The sequence below is a fragment of the Quercus suber genome, unplaced genomic scaffold (genome assembly GCF_002906115.3).
Source record: "Quercus suber isolate HL8 unplaced genomic scaffold, Cork oak 2.0 scaffold_677, whole genome shotgun sequence".
Taxonomy (NCBI): Eukaryota; Viridiplantae; Streptophyta; class Magnoliopsida; order Fagales; family Fagaceae; genus Quercus; species Quercus suber.
In genome coordinates this window covers 134,532-143,235 of record NW_027070118.1, presented here as the reverse complement: position 1 = coordinate 143,235, position 8,704 = coordinate 134,532, and positions in this window count along the sequence as shown.

Below are 8,704 nucleotides of genomic sequence, written 5' to 3'. Positions count from 1 at the left end.
ATCATAAAATAATTTTTTTAACAAAAGATGAGAGGCCAACAATACAGCAATCCAGATCCTTGTGTTTAATTGGTTCATGTTTAATTGTTTATACTTGCAAAAAATTCTGTAACAAATCCCTTGTCTAATCTACAACAAACAAATCCCTTTTGTTGTATAAGAAAAAAGACTCTATTTTTTTTATGCCTTTGTTTAAAAATCCATTTTTTTGCAACCTGCATTTAACTTCACATGGAGGGTAAAATGGTATTTTCACCTTGGAAATATGCATCTTGATTTTGGCCATTAGATCCTTAATTTTATTTTATCAAAATGATCTTGATGTTGTAATGATCAAATCGACTAGTCATAGGCCCTAATCGGACCACTAGATTGAAAGTTATCATCAAATCAAGTTTTAACGGTTGAGATGCACTATCACAAATTGAGTTCGACTATATGTGATTATGAACAATTGATTTCAACTGGTTATAAGTGAAACCAATTGGAAATCAATGATGTGTTACAATTTGATTGGTTAGGACTACATTTTATGTTGATGTTGTATACATCTAATTAATTAGATAGTTAAATATTAATTATTCAATGAGTAATTTGTGCAATTATCTTTTAATTAGAGTAAATTTGAAACCAATTAAGTCTAAAATGGGAGTGATTTGAGCCATTTAATGTTAATTGGAAGCTAATTTGGGACCTATTAATGTTAATTGTGCTAAAACCATTTTCTAACAAATAACCTCTACTCACAATTTCATCGATATCTCTCAGAATATTTTGAATTTGTGAATGAGGTTAATTTTTTCAGAAACTAGATATCTGGGGCTTCAATTTGAGCATAAGAATGAGACAATTCCGATCAAAATTAAGTTAGATATGATTTTTCGTATTTGGCTTTACAGGCTGTTACAGCAGTTACGGGAAAACCGAATTTTGGCTTGCTCCCCAGTCTCACAAATCTCTCCATTTAATGAACCAAATTTTCCCCAACGCTAAAATGAGGTTTAGGTTCATGATTCTTTGTCAACCCTCATTAAATGACATTCCATTCATATTTCTTCAACCACTACTATATAAACCCTCCATCTCCTTCATTCCAAAACACACAAAAACCTCATCTTTTCTCCTCTCTTGAGTTCTAGGAAGTTGAGTAGTCTTGTCATATCTTGCTCTTCTTGAAACTCAAAGTATTGAGTGAGACTCACTCTTCCTTTCCTAACTCTTCTTTTTCTCCATCCTTAGAATCTCCCTCAAAAGTCTCCTCCTCTACCATATTAATTTTGCATGAAGGTATAATCTCTTTAAATGACATTCCATTCATATTTCTTCCACCATTACTATATAAACCCTCCATCTCTTTCATTCCAAAACACACAAAAACCTCCTATTTTCTCCTCTCTTGAGTTCTAGGAAGTTGAGTAGTCTTGTCATATCTTGGTCTTCTTGAAACTCAAAGTATTGAGTGAGACTCACTCTTCCTTTCCTAACTCTTCTTTTTCTCCACCCTTAGAATCTCCCTCAAAAGTCTCCTCCTCTACCATATTAATTTTGCATGAAGGTATAATTTCTTTCCCTAATTATTTTTTGTGTTGTCATGATAAGAGTTTAAGATTAAATCATGATAATAATCATTTAAATTCCCTTGAATATGTTTGAACGTTCTTAATTGTTCTTATATGTTCTTCACATATTCTTGGTTGTTTATCACATGTTCATGCATATCACTAGTTTTAATTTTAAATCGATATCAAAAATATGAAAAACATGTTTGTTTAATAATTCTTTTAAATTCTTGAATCTAGATTATCACAATCCACACACATTCACTAGAATTTATTTTTCAATCCAAAATGCAATACTTAATAAATTGAATTAGGTTTATCACATGCACACACATTAAATTCAACATGTAAATTGATTGACATATTGGATGATATGATATGAATGTTGGCCACCATAGTCTAGAAGACCAGTTTCATTGGGCAAAATGGATGCTTAACATCTTCCCACCTTGAAATATAGCCTCCGAGCTTAGATCAATGGTTAGTAGATCAAATGCTTATCCATGTAATTTTCGATTTTTAGATTGTAACTAGGAAACAAAGTCATGTACTTTATCTTAGATTGTATCTAGGACCAAAGCCATGTAATTTTCCTATGATTAATGTAAATTCAATTGAAAATTAATAAAATGAGGAATTTTTCAATTTTGGTTTTCTTATTTATCCCAATAATTAAATAAGTGGTGAGTCCATTATAAAACCTTTAATCTAAAAGGGAAAATATAACTAGTCAAACCTCTATTTTGAGAGGTAATAACACAACTCCACCCATTCACGTGGGTTTGGCCCAACATTCATAAAAATAGGCCGGGGGCGCCGTCTCTCACACCTTTACTTCTTGACTCTTGAGATACGAAATAATCAACAAATAACAAAACCAAGTCAGACCAAACAAAATTTGTGAATATTCTTGAGATACGGAATTTTCTAGGTTCATTTTCCACAGCTTCACCTAAAAAGTTTTGTTCACCAAAACTTTACACCACACCCACACAGAAAACCAAAACTGAAAACACATTATCATCATAATGAACAACAACAAACCTAGAAAATTCACAATACTCAAACCCAAAAAAATTCACAAAACCAAAACCCAAACCCACAGAAAATTCACAATACCCAAATCCACCATGGTTTTGATTAGATTTTGTTCACATCCCACATCCATACCCACATCCACACCACAACCACGGCCACCACTAGATTGGCTACCCAAAGCCACAAACAGAGAGTGAGGCATGAGAGAGAGAGGGACAAACGGGTGGTGAGAGAAAAATCCAAGAAAGAGAGCAATCGATCTTACCATTAATGGCCAAAATCAATTTAAGCAAAAAATAAAAAAATAAAAAATAAAGAACAGAGCTGATACTTGAGATCGACAGAAAACCCTAAAGCAATGGGCTGAGGAAGGCAACAGCGGCTTCGGCAGATATGAGTTGGGCTTCGAAGTGGGTGAGGAGGATGATGAATCGGGTCGGCGATGGTGCATGAGCTTCAGTGGCAATGGTGAGGAGGTTGATGAATCGGTGAGAGTTTGTGGATGAGGATGTTGGGAATTGGTGAAGCTAAAGCCTATGTGGAGGAAGAGAGTTTGAGTGCTGTCTGTAAGAGATGAGAGCTTGAGAAGAACAGATGATGCGCGAAGGGATAGGGCTTGTCCATTGTTTGCTATGTTATTTATACAAAGCCTAAAGCCGCGTTTTTACCTACGGCTATAGGCAAACTTTTAGGCCACGTTTAAGAAATGCAGCCCCATCCCAAACTAAAGCTGCGTTTTAAACGCGTAGCTTCAAACTGAATTTGAAGCCGCGTTTTAAACATGTGGTTTTAGACCAAATTTAAAGCCGTGTTTATAAAACACGGCTTTAGGGAGGCTAGAGCCACATTTTATAAACGTGGCCATGGTTAAGGAAAAAAAAAAATTGTTCTTCAAAAAAAATGAAATACGAAGGTCCTATAGCCGCATGTTTTAAACGCAGCCATAGCTCCATCCCGAAAAATGCGGCTCTAGCTTAAGAAAATGTGGCTTTAGACATGTTCTATGGCCCCTCATTTAAAACGTGGCTTTTGTTTTTTCTTTATGCCACATTTTTAGAAAATGCGGCTTAGTCCATCTGGGGCTGCGTTTTGACAAACACGGCCTAAAAAAACGTAGCCTAAGGCCTATGTATTTTGTAGTGAGACAAAATGCTGACTTGGTACACGTGTGTCTAATAAAATAATAAAGAATAATTAATTTCTATTAAAAAAAGCCCATCACCATCTCAAGAAGTGAACAACATGCAAACACAGGGACATGCATTCAACATGTCTCTGTGTTTGCATGTTGTTCATTGCTATGAAGTTGGCTCTTTCTGTTGATTTTAGTTTCAGTCATTACTATAATCATGGAGTGGCATTTCACTCGCAAGCCAAATATTTTCTAATTTTTATATTCTTATATAATAGATTACACACTTTGTAGTTACTTAGAATCAATGAGTCATTAATAAAGTAGAGCCTAATTTGTCTACTATATTATTCATTATCTTTTTGAAATGCCTTCCAGATCTCTAATTATCAATTCTTATATCTTCAATTACTTGTAAATATGGCTATGATGAAAATTTTGGAAAAAAAAATTGTAAATAGACCAATATTTTTGACAAAACACACTGAATTGTTATAGCTTAGTGAGTTTATGCATATCATGGATTGTAATAGCTTTGCTGTCATGGGATAATTTTATTAGATGGATAGACAAGAGAATCAAAGGAGACATATATTGCAAATTTGGGAATGGAGATGTGGATAATGGGATTGGGAATGGCAACGTTGAATGGCAGTTGTTTATGCAGTTTGTCTTGTAGCCTATTGGTTAATACTTAGAAGGAGAGACCTCAAAGGAGACAAGTAACTTACTCAATTAGTAGTTTGAAATGGTTTAGTCTGTTAGGACATATGTGAATCATGTTAGGAACATATGTCAATATAGAATTGGCTAATCTTTTGACAAAACTCACTTTACTTGTAATTGGGTAGATTTAGGATGTGTTTAATGCTTCAAAGAACAAGGTTTCAAGTTCAAGTGTTAAAGCCATACAAGTCTGTCCAAGAATCAAGTGAAGAAGTGCTAAATTTTAAAACTCGATAGCTAGTATCTATTGAAGTTTAAAAAGCTGTTTCAGCCCGATGGTCGACAATTGCTCGATAAATAGGGTATCTGTCGAGGTTTATGAAAATCATTTTTCAAATCTAATTTCACTCCAATCCGTGAATGGATGTTTGGGTTTTCTTTTCTCACAATCCTAAACATATATAAGAATTGTTTTATGGGTCGTCGTAGTTGATGCGACTCAATGCAAAATTTTTTCACAAGCATTTTGTGAACCAGAGACATATGCCCTAGTTCATCTTTCTATTCAAGAAGCTATTGTGTTTGTACACTGTAGGGTTTTGTAACCAAGGAGTTTTGTGATCATTGTCATGTGGATGAACTGAAGAACTTTGCAGCCAACATCTTTCTCAAGTTAGTGAGTAAGCCGTGTACTGGGATCCGCGCATCGAATTGGTTAGTTACGTACTGAGAGCTGTGCATTGAAAGAAGAGATTGTTACTACAGAACAAGTCCAATTGGGGTAAGGGCTCAATTGTAGGTTGGTATAAGGTACTGAGATTCTTTTACTTATAACTGCTTGTTGTGATATTAGTGGATTTTTAGGAGTGACAACCTTAAAATCACGCAGTGAGGTTTTTGCCGTGTAGGTTTTCCCTAGTCGTAAACAAATCACTGTGTCAATTTTTTTTCCACTATATTTTAACTTAGTTGGTGATTTGTTTGTGCTACCATGCTTATTGCATGCAAATTGAATTAATTAATTAACTTGGCTAATTAATTGGTTAATTCATCAGAAAGGGTCAATACATTCTTGGCCTATCACAGTCTTCACCACACTTGCCTATGACAATATTGTGAAGGATTTGCAAGAAAAAAATTGAAAAACCAATAGACAAGAAAAATGTGAAAAATCACATTAAAACCATTAAGTATAATTGGCCAGATTGCTATGATGTGCTTAAGAATGGATTAAGCGGTTTTGCTTGGAGTCCAATCACAAAACATGGAGATCCAGGTTTGTCATATATATTACGTATATATTTTTTTCAATAACAGATCTACTAACATGGACTTGTGTACTAGTTGAGTTAAGATGAGCTGCAAAAATTAATATGTTGCAGTAAGCACTATGTGACCCTTTCTAAGTAGTCGTAATTGAATGACAAATTAACCTCTTGAGGTTAGATAGCTTGACTTCTCAATTCTCACAATGATTATCTTCTCTCTTTGTTGATCTTCACTATTTGCAACTTTAAATATTGAGTTTAATTCTATTTATGATAAATTGATAAATAATAATATCAATCACCATCGGTTTTGGAAGCTATAATTTCTTATGTACTAATTGTTTGATTACAATCAAACTTGTCAAGGTCATTTCATTATACTAATGCAATTCTTATTTTGTTGTCATTTTTTAACAGGCTAAACCTAAAGCAAAAGAGCTTAAAAACAAACCAATTCCAAACTACGACAAATTGGTTGAGCTTTATGGAAAAGATTGAGTAACTGCGGAACAATCTGAAACTGCGTTGGAGATGAGGCAATAGTGGGCTACTTCAACTGAAAAGGGCTCTATGGAGAACATTGAAAATATTGATCATTTAGTTGCTCAAAGTGAAGTTACTTTGAAGAGCTGTGATAATATGGGTGATAATAATGTGGGTGAAACCTCCTCAAAAGCCAAATAGAGAAAAACATCAAAAAATGAGGACATGGAACAAATTATGGGGGCAATTCAGGATGTTGCTTTAGCAAGGATATTCTCTTGAGAATTTTGGATTGCTTTCTTTTCTGAACTTCAACTGTGATCTATTGTTTAGTCTTTGAATAGTAAGTGGGCAAACATTTGAGTTTAAATTACATAATAAGATCCTATTTTTGGGTTAATTCATAGAGTCACTCTCCCTAACTTTTTGGTTTTTTGGGTCTCAATTTTTTCTGAATCCTCAAAAATTAAATTCATGAACTAAGAAAAATAAAAAAAAAATATTAAATAATAATAATTAATGAAACACTCAAAATTCAATATTTTGTTAATTTTTTGGGTAAACAAACAAACCAAACATTTTTTCTTATTTTAATTATTGTCAATTAGGGACTCTATTTTTACTCTCTATTGAAAGCACACAATAAAATTTTAAAAATCTCATAATTTTTCTTTCTTTTTTTATACTAAAAAAAAAAAAAAAAAATAATTCCAAACTACGACAAATTGGTTGAGCTTTATGGAAAAGATTGAGTAACTGCGGAACAATCTGAAACTGCGTTGGAGATGAGGCAATAGTGGGCTACTTCAACTGAAAAGGGCTCTATGGAGAACATTGAAAATATTGATCATTTAGTTGCTCAAAGTGAAGTTACTTTGAAGAGCTGTGATAATATGGGTGATAATAATGTGGGTGAAACCTCCTCAAAAGCCAAATAGAGAAAAACATCAAAAAATGAGGACATGGAACAAATTATGGGGGCAATTCAGGATGTTGCTTTAGCAAGGATATTCTCTTGAGAATTTTGGATTGCTTTCTTTTCTGAACTTCAACTGTGATCTATTGTTTAGTCTTTGAATAGTAAGTGGGCAAACATTTGAGTTTAAATTACATAATAAGATCCTATTTTTGGGTTAATTCATAGAGTCACTCTCCCTAACTTTTTGGTTTTTTGGGTCTCAATTTTTTCTGAATCCTCAAAAATTAAATTCATGAACTAAGAAAAATAAAAAAAAAATATTAAATAATAATAATTAATGAAACACTCAAAATTCAATATTTTGTTAATTTTTTGGGTAAACAAACAAACCAAACATTTTTTCTTATTTTAATTATTGTCAATTAGGGACTCTATTTTTACTCTCTATTGAAAGCACACAATAAAATTTTAAAAATCTCATAATTTTTCTTTCTTTTTTTATACTAAAAAAAAAAAAAAAAAAACCATCTCTAATTGACAATAATTAAAATAAGAAAAAAAATGTTTGGTTGGGAGGATATAAATGTGAGCCGTTGTAACGATTTCTTATAGAATTTGAAATCGTGTCTTATGTTGAGGCTACCGACAGCTAGCCAGGAACAATAAAAAATTGTCAATAAAAAAAGCAAAAAACAGTGAAGGTAGGGAGCAGGTAGCTCAAAAGCTCAATGCTCATATGATCCTTTAATTGGGTCCAACATCAACTAGTTGTAGATAGAACAAGTCAATACATATCAAGAGTAACACTTTCCTACTATTGCGGTACCCTTTCCTCTTTTCCATTATTATGTGACATGAGAGAATATTTTTTTTTAAGTATCAAATAGTTATTTTTAATTTTTTCTTTTTAAATTGTCATGTAGATAAGAAGTTTTATAAATAGGCCTATTTTTATAACATAAAAACGAAACAATGCACCTTATAGTCTGACTTTAATGTTCCATTATTTATTTTATTGGATAAAATAAATGGTAGTATGTATTATTGGAGAACAAAAAAGTGTACGTGGCCTATAAGAAAAAAATGTAGTGACTAACCACTCTATAGCCCGAAGGGCTAAAACAAATTTGTCTTGTTCTTAAAAGATTGACGATAGGGGCAAAGTCTTTTCCTATAGATTCCATTTGGGCTTAGGGAACACAGATATTAAAAGTTAAGTGCATTAAGTCATGTCAGTGGGTGCAAAGATAAGGATCCAAATCATGCACGTATTCATGAATGAATAATACACATGGGCATTTATTTCTGTAAGGTGTTTATTTTATTTTATTTTTGTGTGTTTTGCCCATGTTCTTACTTTCAATTTGGTACTACTAACATGTCGTTTGAAAGATCTAGGACCACATTTATTATAAGTACACTCTTTCAAAATAATTCTGTCCTAGTTTTCTACAAATAATTATTGCATTTGAAAGCAGCCTCGCTTTTTACTCTATATCTCGATCAATATGGATCAGTTGCCTTCGAAAGTTGGAATGTTCTTGACTTTAAGCGCTAATTAAAGCTGTCAACTTTGATTTCTCCGAGCAGGGATTAGCATAATTCACGTGCTCTTACTATTACATTTATTCATACACTC